Raw genomic sequence first — 15372 nt, 5'->3', positions numbered from 1 at the left:
AAAGATCTGTGACTGAACGCGATTAATGATGCGTTCGCTACGGACAAAATGCGATTAATTGTGATTAAATAATGGAATCATTTGACAGCCCTGATATCAGATTTAAAATTGAAATAGACAGAAACGTAAATTCATTTTGAGAGTGTTACAACAAGAAAACAGTGCAATGGCACCAGAAAAGAAAGGACAAAATACGTCAGTTTTTCTGGGAAAACGTGAAGTTTGGCAAATATATTCACAACGTTGTCGTTTCCCCTCGATGATCTTGATCTTCCTGCAAAAAAAAAAAAAAAAAACGCCTTTCAGCATTCCCATAATCACTATTTTCCTTCCTTCTTCGGCTGCTCTTCCTGCTGTGTTCTTTGTTTATCCGGTCTGCCATAACAGAACCCCCGCCAGGCGGATCTGCATCTGGCGTCTCCACGGAGACATTAACCCCCCCATGGGAGCAAGATCTTTGATATACCGATTGTGATCATCGCACGATGAGAATGCAGTTTTATGAGGACGTATCTAAGAAATGAATGGTAGTAAACCTTCAGTGACACACACACACACACACACACACACACACACACACACACACACACACACACACACACACACACACACACACTTCTTGTGTTTTCAGGCCAGCTCAGCAGAGAGCACTCTGCCGTAATGAGCTGCTCTACTTTCATGGCCGATGGAAAATGTGCGGCACGCCACGCTCCCTTCCTTCGTGCGGCCATCTTAGCCGCCAACGCCTCCGTCACCAATCGGGGCGAGGCCGGCGCCAAAGGAAGCAATGGAAAAGAAAAAAAACACACACCTTCATCAATATTGTAGCTGCAAACCAGGTGAAAACCAACACCGGCCAACATATTCCATGGTGTCATCGGGTGAGCGGATCGTGTGTCTCGGCCTGACATGCCAACATTGTTACCTGAACAAACCATGATGCAAAAATCTCATTCATTATTCACTATCAGCTCCTTTGAAGGGACGCTAGGAAAGGCAGAGCGAGCGTCCAATTATCAACAAGTAGGTCACGACGTGGCCCGAGCGTGAACACGAGCGCCGCCTTGAGCGATTGCAGCCGGGAAAAAAGAATCCTGTAATCAAGAGAGACTGATCGCTCTTTGGTGAGCAGACATTTCACAAATGGCCTCGAACTAGACACAAAACATGCATAAATAATGACGTGCAGCACATGTAATGTTGCGTTTCATCATAGTGGAACGAGGAAAACCATGGCTGGAAGCACTACTTCACTTGACACGGTATAGTACACAGCGCCGCCCCTCCCTGGACACGGACCAAACGCGTGTTTAGGACCACGGCATCCGCTTGGGGCCCCGTTTTGTGTGAATAAGCGCAAGCAAAAATGTCACTCAATAAATGACAGAGCGATTCATATAAAATTTTACCGCAGATGTATTCTTAGCGTTCGCGCTGATCTTTCTAAGGCAGTAGTTTGATCCTCCGTCCTGGTTGTAACAAGAAGGTATACAAAGTTATGTTGAATTTGTTATTTTGTATATACATACATACATACATACATACATACATACATATATATATATATATAGATACACTACCGTTCAAAAGTTTGGGGTCACATTGAAATGTCCTTATTTTTGAAGGATAAGCACTGTACTTTTCAATGAAGATAACTTTAAACTAGTCTTAACTTTAAAGAAATACACTCTATACATTGCTAATGTGGTAAATGACTATTCTAGCTGCAAATGTCTGGTTTTTGGTGCAATATCTACATAGGTGTATAGAGGCCCATTTCCAGCAACTATCACTCCAGTGTTCTAATGGTACAATGTGTTTGCTCATTGGCTCAGAAGGCTAATTGATGATTAGAAAACCCTTGTGCAATCATGTTCACACATCTGAAAACAGTTTAGCTCGTTACAGAAGCTACACAACTGACCTTCCTTTGAGCAGATTGACTTTCTGGAGCATCACATTTGTGGGGTCAATTAAACGCTCAAAATGGCCAGAAAAAGAGAACTTTCATCTGAAACTCGACAGTCTATTCTTGTTCTTAGAAATGAAGGCTATTCCACAAAATTGTTTGGGTGACCCCAAACTTTTGAACGGTAGTGTATATTATATATATATATATATATATATATATATATATATATATATATATATATATATATATATATATATATATATATATATATATATACATACTGTGTATATATATACACACACATATATATATACACACACATATTTATATATATGTATATACATATATATATATATACACACACACACACACAGTAAACACATACATACATTATATGCACACAGTATACACACATACATATGTACATACACACATACATGCATACATACATACATACATATTTATATATATATATTGAACAATTTCAATCCCATGAATTTGTTTTATAAATATAGTATAGTATAAATAAAACGTGAAAGATGTTATGGGGGTCCTACAAATAAAATTATATTTAGGACCCCTTTTTTAATCTTAGGGACGGCACTGGTAGTATCCATCCCTAATGATGGTAACTAATAAAGGAATCCATATAGCAGCTGTAATGAACTTGTGCTAATTCCTTCACTCCAACAATGACAGGCATTACAGTAGGCTCACACACACACACACACACACACACACACACGCACGCACCCATGCCCACACACACACACGGCTTCAGCTACTGCCGCTCATCTTATTGGTCCGAGTCAGAATGTTGTCGTGTGTGTATGTGTGTGTGTGTTGTGTGTGTGTGTGTGAGTCTTTGTGTGGTCTGACTGAGGTCAGGGTTGGTGCACATTTTAATCTGCGCTCTGATTCCAGCCCGCTCCAAGGACTTCTTTGTATCTATTATTTACAAGTGGCAAGACCTTCAAGTATGTGTGTGTGTGTGTGTATGTGCATGTGTGTATGCAGGGTGCACGACAACACAACATGACTCATAATTCTCCTGCATGTTACTTGCTGATATAACGTGTGCCCCTGTTGCATAATCGCACCATTTTAAAAAAAAAAAAGAAAAAAAAAAGAAGTGCGTCATTCTGCACTCCAGTTGCACGACGCCTGAATTTGGGGATAATTGAACGCTGCTGCACGAGCAAATGAACCTTTAGGGTGGAACAGTGGAATTTTGGGGATCCCTTGTGGGATGATGAAGCAGGTGGTGCGTGTGTGTGCCTATCAGGCCAAGTGCCAGGGTGTGTGAATGGCCTCAGTGCTATCTGTGGAGCACAGCCTGTTTAATGAAGAGCACTCCATGATTCCACTGCCAGAACACCAGCAGTGCACCTCATTGTGGCGCGCTGAACAATGTCGCCACGTGCCTCTTCGGGTGTTCCATGAAAGTGAAGCATCACATTTATTGTCACAGGCTCCGAGCAGGCAGACTACTCCTGTTAAAACTGCAGAGGGAGTCAAGCAAGTGCTCAAATCCAGGAGCTAAAGCTTTAAACCGTCCAAACCGCCCCCCCCCCCGCCCCCCATTTTGGACCAATAGGAAAATAGTTAATATGACAAGAGGGCAATGGGGGGAGGGGAGACAACACTTTGTCCAATAGTGGAGGCCCTTAGTCGTTTACTCAAATCTCTAAAGTCCCTCTGTGAGCGTTTATTCAGCCAGTGAGGCAGTGCCATGGCGTGCCTGTGACCATTACATCATGGCGAGCCCAGCCCCGCCACTACCCTTTTACGCGCACTCAGTCATGTGACTTCGCTGTGACATCTCAGAAGCTGCGCCATGCTGATGCGATGATAGATTTGGCGGTGAGACGATTCCTTCGCCGTGTTTGTCTGTGTGTGTGTGTGTGTGTGTGCGTGTGCCTTACAGTAATCCCGCCATGCTTGCTTGGCCACAGAAGTGACTTCCTCACAGCGTGATGGTCAATATCACACCCTCCTGTTTGCAGCTACAATGCATGATCACTTCTTCAGTTAGTTTCCTACAACAACCTCCTTTCCCTAAAGCCGCTTTGCACTGATGGTCATGATGGCCATTGTCAATCAGCATGGATCAGACTATTAGCTGATTTAGGGGGGAAGGACTGCATTAGTCCCAATACTGGTCGTATTATACAAAGCCCACTTTTCTTGCCTGTTAGCACATTTGTATGTATTTGGGATCGTCGTAGGTGCGTGAATATGTGAATTCAAACCATGGTGGCCTTGAGGAGATATTAACAAAACATTTTAACAAGCCTGTCTATGAAGGTTCTCATTCATTCAGGTCATTGTCATCTCAGGGCATTCAATGGATCGCAACTGGACTGCTTGGTTTGTCTTGGAAGACGCATCCGAGTCGGCTTCATCAGTTCGTGCTCATAGACTTAGATTGGTCAGATCTCGTTCAATCTAAGACCCTGTCTACATTAAACCGGATAACTCATTAAACAAATAATTATTTAGCTTAAGCCCCGTTTCGGCCACACTAAATGATCGTTTAAGGTTCCCCTCCCTGGATAATTTTTTACACGGGTAAGTGCGCCGTCTATTTCTTGAATTTCCGACTGTCAGGTTCAAACACTGATGACATCTATTAAACAAGACAAGAAGCAAGGAATTAAACAGAGACATAATTAAATTTGGCTCAATGAGGAGAAACGCGTACACCTGTACCCTTTCACAGTGTTCCAACACGCTCTGACGAAAGATTGTACCTCTCTTTTATTTGGACTTTCCCTGATTACATGGCAACAGCTGTTTCTAAGGGACGGCGGTCGTAAACAGCCATCGCCTTTGATTACAAACAGTTCAAAGAAAAGGTCGTAAAACAGTTCAAAGAAAAGGTCGCCTGAAGGGGAGTCTGGTTCTGCTTCCTGCTTCAAACTGTCTTCGGAGAGGAAGTGACGCCAGAAAGACAGCGCCCCACACAGGAAATGACGTCAGAAAGAACGCGCCACAGTCAGCTTCATAATAAAGCGGTTTCGTAACTCGGAGTTAACCACTGGAAATATGTCTTACTCCTTCCGTCTGTACGGACGCTTGTGGAAATCACACAAGAATACGTTAAGAGAAAGCGATTGTAGCTATTTCGGATACAACACTTCTCAGACAGCAAGAGAACTTTCGAATGTCCAGGTCAGCTGTGATTCTACTTACCGAAAAACTTTGTCCATTTGTCGAAGGAGAGACAACGAGAATGCAGGCTCTCGTGGATGTGATAAAAAAGGTAGCGTGTGCTTTGTATTACCTGGCCGTCGAGGGAAGACTACGGAAAACGGCTAATGCTTTTGGACTGGCAAAGCAGACTGTATCAGTTATTGTCCGCCATGTATGTCGCGGACTCAACGTCTAGGTCCAGAGTATATCAAGTCACCAAAAACGAATGGACAATGACGGTGAAGGCAAAAGAGTGAGGAGTGTCCGGAGCAGATAGCTAGATTCCTATATTGATTGATATAAAATGTTCTTTATCACATTGTTTACTTTCACATGTCCATTAAGGATTTGATTAATTTATGATGGCTCAGGTGTGAATCACACTGGAGGTGACTATGACGTGCGCATTTCCCGCGCATGCGTACTAGGTTGGGTTATAAATATTTATACTCCAAAAACCAGGAGAGTGTGCCTGGGCAAGGATGGTTTCGCCCTGTCGTAGTGAGAAAAACAACTGCTTTAATGCAAATGAGTAATCCTAACTGTCAAAGCCAACGACACTCGTTGAAGTGTAAATTCCCCTCGTTAGCATTGAGGTATTGTGTGGCAGAACAATTACTGTGGATCAACTACTACCAGACCAAAATAGTCGGAATCCCCCGCATAAGCATTCTATTTAGTTCAGTGGTTCTTAACCTGGGTTCGATCGAACCCAAGGGGTTTGGTGAGTCGGCTTCAGGGATTCGGCAGAGCCTCCGCCACAGCGGTCAAGACACACCAGACTCATGAATGGATTAACGTGGACCCCGACTTAATTAAACAAGTTGAAAAACTTATTCGGGTGTTACCATTTAGTGGTCAATTGTACGGAATATGTACTGTACTGTGCAATCTACTAATAAAAGTTTCATTCAATCAATCAATCAATCAATCGTGTAAATGAAAACTTCTCCCTATCGGCGTATCTGTACTGTAAAGTTAAAATTTCAATGACAATAAAAAATTAGTCTGAGTCTTAGTATTATGAATACCACCCAAACAATGTTCCCTCTAATTTTTCATCTGATTTGCAGGTGTGTAATTTGTTGTGAGTTCATGCACTGTGTTGGTTTTGTTCTTTGAACAAGGTGATGTTCATGCACGGTTCATGTTGTGCACTAGTAAAAAAAAACATAACTTTGTCTTGAATTTGAAAAATTTTCACTAAAGAAGGGTTCGATGAATGTGCATATGAAACTGGTGGGGTTCGGTACCTCCAACAAGGTTAAGAACCACTGATTTAGTTGTAAACAAATGACACAAATGCATTTGTGCCATTTCTCCCTGAAGTGCATGTAGACCGTTTTTTCCCCCCTTCTCTGGGATTATATTCCCAGTTTTGATCTTGGATGTCTGGTCACTTATAGCATATAACAATATTATATTACTGTTAAGAAAACTATGAATAATAAAACACGCCAAAACATGTGTCCTTTATCATAGCTACACGTATGACAAAAAAACGTGTGAAAATCAGTGGTATTCAGTGAGGTAAGATGAATTAAATGCGCTGACAGTTCGTTGTTCCTGCCAAATGAATTGCACTGAGTGGAGCGGATCACCACTCCAAGATGGCGGCCCCACGTCTCGTCAGCGCCAGTAGGCAGTAGCGGTTGATGCTGCGTACCCTTATAAGATGTCTATGGTTATAACGTTAGCAGTGAGTTTACAGCCTCACTGATTTAACTACACAGCAAATAAAAGTTACGTTACTTAGCCAATAAATGTTAGCTTACATTCAAAACTTACCCTTCTTTGTGCATCTTCAAATGTCGAACGAAGTTGGAAGTTGTTGCGTCTCCGTCTGTAATCTTCTAACCGCATGTTTTGCATAATGCAATTCGTTTTTTGTTGACCAACTCGTAGTTTATATACCCGAACGAAACCAACTTTGGCATAATTTTTTCTCACTGGCGCGTTGTTTGACAACTCTTCTTCGTTGGTTGTCCTGCAATTTGATTGGATGAATGCTGTGGGATGAAAACAATGTAGATCTAATTTGATTGGCTGTTGTATTGACAGCACACACGCTGACAGACACACGAATACAATGAAAGATACGGAGCACTCCTGAATAACTTTTTAATCTTTGGGTTTTGGGGAAAGTAGCAAGTCTTGTCAAGTCAAAAGGCTCAAGTCCAAGTGAAGTCACAAGTCATTGATGTTAAAGGCCTACTGAAATGAAATGTTTTTATTTAAACGGGGATAGCACATCTATTCTATGTGTCATACTTGATCATTTCGCGATATTGCCATATTTTTGCTGAAAGGATTTAGTATAGAACAATGACGATAAAGATCACAACTTTTGGTATCTGATAAAAAAAGGCTTGCCCCTTCCGGAAGTAGCGTGACGTAGTCAATTGAACATATACGCAAAGTTCCCCATTGTTTACAATGATGGCCGCATGAAGTGAGAGAGATTCGGACCGAGAAAGCGACGATGTCCCCATTAATTTGAGCGAGGATGAAGAAAGATTTGTGGATGAGTAAAGTGCAAGTGAAGGACTAGTGGGGAGTGGAAGCGATTCAGATAGGGAAGATGCTGTGAGAGCCGGGGGTGACCTGATATTCAGCTGGGAATGACTACAACAGTAAATAAACACAAGACATATATATACTCTATTAGCCACAACACAACCGGGCTTATATTTAATATGCCACAAATTAATCCCACATAAAAACACCTAGGTGTTTGTTATGCTAGCTCCTAGCTACTAGCTACTAGCTCAAGCTAGTTATAGCTCGAGCGGGTAATATGGACGGGATCCCGTATATATAACCAGCCAATACAATTCAAACACCTGCACAACACACACACACTCACTCAGCCCAAAGAACTGTTCACCTAACCCAAGGTTCATAAAGCTTATATATTTAACCAAAGTTACGTACATGACACGCACGTACGGGCAAGCAATCAAATGTTTGGAAGCGCGCGGGTGGGACCTGATATTCAGCTGGGAATGACTACAACAGTAAATAAACACAAGACATATATATTCTCTATTAGCCACAACACAACCAGGCTTATATTTAATATGCCACAAATTAATCCCGCATAACAAACACCTAGGTGTTTGTTATGCTAGCTCCTAGCTCCTAGCTACTAGCTACTAGCTCGAGCTAGTTATAGCAAGCGATCAAATGTTTGGAAGCGTACTCACGGTATCACGTCTGCGTCTGTTAACGGAGTCAAAGTCCTCCTGGTAAGAGTCTCTGTTGTCCGAGTTCTTCGATCTTGACTGCATCTTTCGGGAATGTAAACAATGAAACACCGACTGTGTTGTGTTGCTGACTTCCCTCGCAAAATACTCCGCTTCGCACCGACTTTCTTCTTTGCTTGCTCAGCTTCTTTCTCCATAATGCAATGAACAAATTGCAACAGATTCACCAACACAGATGTCCAGAATACATCCAGAATGAGATGAAAACAGCTATTTCGTATTGGGTTCAATGAGGAAGCCATACCTGTGTTCTACTGGCTACGTCACACGCATACGTCATCCTCAAAGGCGTTTTGAACCGGAAGTTCCCCGGGAAATTTAAAATTGCACTTTATAAGTTAACCCAGCCGTATTGGCATGTGTTGCAATGTTAAGATTTCATCATTGATATATAAAATATCAGACTGCGTGGTCGGTAGTAGTGGGTTTCAGTAGGCCTTTAAAGTCTAAGTCGAGTTGCAAGTCTCTTTACATTTTGTCAAGTCGAGTCTAAAGTCATCAAATTCATGACTCGAGTCCAAATCATGTGACTCGAGTCCACACCTCTGGTAAAAGTGATAGCAAAGAAACAGTTAGTGAAATAAATAGTAATACAGAAATGACAATGAGCATTAGTACCCTACAAATGGATTAATACAAATACCAATAGAAATAGCACTATTGATAATGAATAACAACAATAATTCACCTGTATTATCAACAATACAATTGTTTCAAATACAACAATGCATATATGTAATGATAACTGGAAATACAAAAGAAAGCGGTTAAATGGAGGGGAAGAAAGAGAAGCAAACTGTATTAACCTTGTAGATTGTTATAGTAACAATAGGTTAAGCTTGGTCAGTGTGCCATGTGTTACTGTTAATTTCAGCCTTTTCTTATTACATTATGCTTTTTTTACAGTTTTATTTTGTCAATATGCTGCAGGCCAACAAAAGTGGAACTGCAGGCCACACTTCGAACACCCCTGGCTTAAAGTATGCACCCGAGGTGTCAGAGTAACCTCATGAGCTGGCGTTTGAAGCCCGGCGACGTGACATAACAGCGGCATCACTTGACACCGTTAACAAACGACCCCTCCCCTTCCACCCCCATCTCACCCCTACCCCCACCACGCCAACTGTGTGCTCTTTAAAGAGCAAACATCACGTCCGTCCACGTGAACAATCTTACACCTGCTAAAAACAACACAGCGGAAGAAAAACACTTTCATTACGTCGGAGGACACGGGACCATTTGTTGGACGGGTTCAACGGAGTGATCACCTGAGCCGTTTCGGACATGAACTACTTGAAAGTACTTCCGGAATGTTTGCCTACTACTCGAAGGCCAAACGGGATGCGAAACAAGCATCAAGATGTTTTACACAAACACTTAACTTCTACAGGATGCAGAACAGAACAAACCCTAAACTGCGGTAAAGCACACACCAGCGAGACTGAAGCATTGAGACAGCGACAGGAAGTTGTTCTTCAGCAGTCAGGAAACGGAAAATCATTCAGAAAGTTAAAGCCTCCCCTGTCTGAATCGCCCCCTGCCAGTTGTTATTCGCTGAAGGACTTTCCAGGGTGCTGACATAACGTTACATTAACGGATCCTGTGCTCGGGATGACTGACATTCCTGCGAGGACACCCTGGGCATGGGCGGTGTGACTCCAGCCGGGAAGTACCTCCACCAGCCCTCGTCTGCGTGGAACTTCCCCCAGCTGCTCAACTTTACTCCCCATTGCTACGATACCGATACAAATATCCCCCCCACCATCAAGATGCAGCCCTCGTCCTGATGACAGGCGTCTCCATGGCGGCGGGTGATAACAACTCGTCCGAGGGGGGCAGGGTCAAAGGTGGGAACTTAAAGGAAGGAGTCATATGACATTGGGTGGGGTGGATTTAGGTGGTTTTTAAGAGGAGGGGGAAGCCCCCACAAAAGAAGACGGCCAGCTGGTGTGGAAATTCCAGAAGAAAGAAAAAGAACATGTCACTTTATTTGCCCTCCAACATTGCTAAAAAATGATATATACAGTACAGGCCAAAAGTTTGGACACACCTTCTCATTTTAATGTGTTTTCTTTATTTTCATGACTATTTACATTGTAGATTATCACTGAAGGCATCAAAACTAGGACACCTATGAAGTGAAAACCATTTCAGGTGACTACCTCTTGAAGCTCATCGAGAGAATGCCAAGAGTGTGCAAAACAGTAATAAGAGCAAAGGGTGGCTATTTTGAAGAAACTAGAATATTAAAACATGTTTTCAGTAATTTCACCTTTTTTTGTTAAGTAACATAACTCCTCATACTTAATTTCGATGCCTTCAGTGGCAATCTACAACGTAAATAGTCATGAAAATAAAGAAAACACATTGAATGAGAAAGTGTGTCCAAACTTTTGGCCTGTACTGTACAATTGAACATTTTTATTTGAAAAAATAAATAAAATAAAACAGAGATATTGCAAGATTATTGGTCAAGGTAGATTATTCATAATCCAAGTCAGGGTTATCTGCACAGGGTGAATCAAAGCAAATTTGTTGGGGCTGTTGTTGAAACCCTCATGGCAGAAACACATGGCTCATCATAGGAGGGCAGCTTCTACGGACCCCAACTCAGCTTTTATTGTGCCTCTCAAACAGAAAGGAAAATAATCCTTTGAGGATACGGCAGGATAAAAAGCATTTAATACGTACATTCTCCTATTTTGCCACCACATAGTGGAATGCACTACCAACAGACCTTAAAATTCGAACTTCCATACTAAATTTTAAAACTGCCATAAAATCACGGCTCTGCTCAACCTGTACCTGGGGCCGTACTTATCAAGCTTCTTAGAATTACTCCTAAGAAGTCTGCTAAGAGTTGACTTAAGAGTAAATAAATTCTTCGCTGAAAGCTGCACTTAAAAGTTAGTTATCAAGCGTCTTACTCACACTTTCAGTGAAGTGTAGGACTGAATCTTAAGTGTCACACTCAGAGCTGAATTACGACATTACTATGTGCCGTAAACGGAATTTTAGGTGACGTCATTTCTATTTCCATAGAAATGACCAATCACGGAATGGAATCCGTTGTCTAAGAATAAAGAAATATCTTGGAAATATTTAAGTGGACAATGGGAGTGTATATTTTGACAATAAACTACAAAATAATACAAAACAAACTAGTCCCCGCCGGCACTCACGCTACCGCTCCCTCTCTTCTATCGCCCACACACTCACTGACGTCACTCACCTCACGGCCACACACATACGCTACTGTCATAACATTTTCTTTCCAATTCATTAATTAGGCAACTCATTTGAAACTGGTGTGGGTGGCTCTATATATACTAGCCCACTGCAGCCACATGCAGAAATCAACAAGGAATCGAAAAGTATTAAATCTGTGACAAAAATAATATCCGCTCTGTCTAAACGATACCGTTTGATCAGCTGCTCGTCATCAAAAAAAACAAAACATTGTTCCGTTCCCTGAACGTCCGCGCACGTCTCTCTCGCCTCAGTGCCATCCCCTGCTGGCAACTCCTAACCACTTAAGACACCTCTGAAGGTCTCTTAAATATCGTGGAGAGTAGGAGTGATTCTTAGACTTAAGAACGTTGATAAAAAGCTTTTATTCTTAAGTTTGAGAGTAGGACTAAATTTCGCAAATTCTCAGGACTTAAGTGTAAAATGGCACTCTAAGAAGCTTGATAAGTACGGCCCCTGATCTGAACCAAAATTGATCCCCGGCAACTTTCCGAAGCATCAAGCAGGTTTATATGTGAATATAGTGTATATATATTTTCTCATTCTGTTTTGCACACTATTGGAGTCAACATGTGCATAGTCATGTACATAGTGTCATGTACATAGTGTATATACCCCCCCCCCCCCCATTTTTTGTATATATTGTTTTTCAAATCACATGACATGTATACTGTGTATTTGTTTTTTAACGTAATTTTTTAAATACATGTTACAGGTTATATATAATTTATTATTGAATGTATCAAATGTATGAATATTTAATGGACCACAATGGAAACAAGCCTTTTGGCTTTTTGTGCCATTCATTTGCCTTTTTAAAACATTAAATGGATTCAATTCTTTAAGATGTCAATACATTTCTCAATCAATCAATCAATAATGTCCAAATATATGTAAACACAAATACAGCGCAGCAAGGAAAAATCACTAAAAAGGCACAGGGAAAGCTGTGCGTCAAAAAGTTTGCAACAATCTAAATATCACATACCGTGTTCGTAAGTCCAAAACAGTCTCCAAGCAACTCAAACAATGATCCCACAGCCAACAATTCTGTGAGCCCTAATGTGCTCGTTGCAGCAGGTGAAACACATAATCACTAGTCACCAGCAGGTGAGGAGGACAGCACTCAGAAGCGCTACTGCAGTACAACACATACAGAACAAGAAGTGGAAACAGAACAACAGCGCAAAACAGGTAGTGAACCAAAAAAACACAGGTAAACAAAACAAAGACTGACCTGGCGTAACATCCATCCAGCCATCTTTTTCCGCTTATCCCTGGTTGGGTCTCGGGGGCAGCAGTCTAAGCAGAGAAGTTCAGATTTCCCTCTCCCCAGCTACTTTGTTTAGCTCCTCCCGGGGGATCTCGAAGTGTTCCCAACCCAGCTGAGAGACATAAGGCCTGATCTTCTAAGATCCAAATACCACACGCTAAACGGCGTGTGCAAAGTATACAATTGCATGTACAATTAGTGGAAGTGTTGCATGTGATCTTCTAACACTGCATGCACAATTGAAAAGTGTTGCAGACCGCTGTATTTAAACATGCAGCAGACAAATATAATATCTACCACTTTTTATGAGCCTTTTATTTGCAGTCCTGCAGTGCATCTTGAAAGCCACTCGTTTAGCACGCTGAATGTGCACTAATGGAAAATGCTGGCACTACCTGCAAGTGTGCACTCCTGACGCAAGAAAATACATATTGCAAGAAGTTTTTTTCTATACATTGTATAGAACAGGGGTCCCCAAACTTTTTGACTCGGGGGCCGCATTGGATTAAAAAAATGTGGCCAGGGGCTGGGCTGTATATATATATATATATATATATATATATATATATATATATATATATATATATATATATATATATATATATATATATATATATATATATGTATATATATATATATATATGTATATATATACATATATATATATACACACACACATGTATATATATATATATATATATACATATATATATATATATATATATATATATATATATATATATATATATATATATATATATATATATATATATATACATGTATATATATATATACATGTATATATATATACACACATGTGTATATATATATATATATATATACATACATATATACATGTATATATGTATGTATATATGTATATATATATGTGTTTATATACATATATATGTGTGTATATATATATATATATATATATATATATATATATATATATATATATATATATATATATATATATATATATATATATATATATATATATATATATATATATATATATATATATATATATATATATATATATATATATATATATATATATATATATATATTTATATTCCAAGCCCGATGATTTCACGTTATCGATGAGAAAATGCATTTTGAGACAATATGATTTGCCTGAGCGGCTTGGCTATTTTTTTTTTTTTTTTTTTTTTAAACTTGGGACTTCTCGCGGGCCGGATTTTGGATGCTGGCAGGCCGGATTCGGCCCGCGGGCCGTAGTTTGGGGACCCCTGGTATAGAAAAAAACAAACAATCAAAAAATGCCAGCAGACATGTATCAGTTGAATTTGTTGTAATCAGCCCCTTAAGTCATCCGGCAGCTATAAAATGACAAAATGAAGTTGCTGTATAGACAATGCGTCTGATTTTTTAAAATGTGTTATTATTTTTTTATGTATGTTGACAAGCAAACGTAGGACAATGGCATTCTTTCGCACAGCTTTTTTTGTGCAACTGACAGTTTGCACATCCTTGGTAGACGTATTGACTATAGACGCAAAACAGCTCCCGCCGCTGAGTTTTAGTCTTGATAAATCATCAATAAATATCTTTGCATTTTCTCCTCCCAGTATTGTTTGCGTTCTGATGATCAGCATATACTCTGCATATTCATGAAGACGGATCGGCAAATGAATTGTGCTCTTTATTCTGCTCACAGATGCAATCTCATGCGCACAATCTTAGCAGATCAGCTTTGTGTTTGCATATGTTCTAATACACGCAAACCCTTCGTAGATCACGTCCATGCCCACTCTAAGACAGGGAAAGACGAGTTTCTCGGACAGTTAGGGGCACTTATTAATTAGGGCTGGGCTTTTTCATTCCGAGCTTCAGTGCTTTTAATTTTTTCGGCCAAAAGTTACCCCAAAGAGTTTGGGGCCTATTTATACTTACACAAGAGAGTCTGCCTCACCATCAGCAGCTGTTAGACTGGCCCTATGGTAGTCAATCACACCTGAGCCATCATACATGAATCATATGTTATTATTAATGGATGTGTGAAAGTAAACACTGTGATAAAGAACATTTTACAACAATCAATCAAGGGATGTAGATATCTGGTCAGGACACTGTGCTTGTAGGTTGAAATTTGCGGTCCTACTTGACGGCCGCAACCACTTAATGGCTTCACAATAGTTATGGAGTACAAAACTAGACATTGAGTAATCGCTCGACATGCATCGCGGACAATAACCGATAGTCTGCTTTGCCAGTCCAAATGCATTCACTGTTTTCCGTAGTCTTCCCTCGTTCACGGGAGCCCGCATTCTTGTTGTCTCCCCTTTGACAAATGGACAATGTTTTTCTCTAAGTAGAATCACAGCTGACCTGGACACTCCAAATTTCTCTTGCCGTTCCGCTGGCACAACACACTCGTTGACAAACATATTCCACCAGCCCGTCGTTCTTCCAGGCCTTATCCAAAACCGTCGCTCAACATTGCTATGTTG

At 40.6% G+C, this 15372-nt stretch overlaps 1 long non-coding RNA gene across 1 annotated transcript in view; it reads right to left on the bottom strand.

Moving 5' to 3' along the window:
- Nucleotides 1-12754, bottom strand: part of LOC133661591 (uncharacterized) — a 78738-nt gene extending 65984 nt beyond the window's left edge. The window contains exon 1 of the long non-coding RNA XR_009827964.1: nucleotides 12611-12754. This is a non-coding gene — a long non-coding RNA (uncharacterized LOC133661591). The remainder of the gene's footprint in view (nucleotides 1-12610) is intronic.
- Between the last annotated feature and the right edge of the window lie 2618 nt (nucleotides 12755-15372).

Source organism: Entelurus aequoreus, linkage group LG12 (assembly GCF_033978785.1).
Source record: "Entelurus aequoreus isolate RoL-2023_Sb linkage group LG12, RoL_Eaeq_v1.1, whole genome shotgun sequence".
Lineage (NCBI taxonomy): Eukaryota > Metazoa > Chordata > Actinopteri > Syngnathiformes > Syngnathidae > Entelurus > Entelurus aequoreus.
This window is presented reverse-complemented; position numbering and strand designations above follow the sequence as displayed.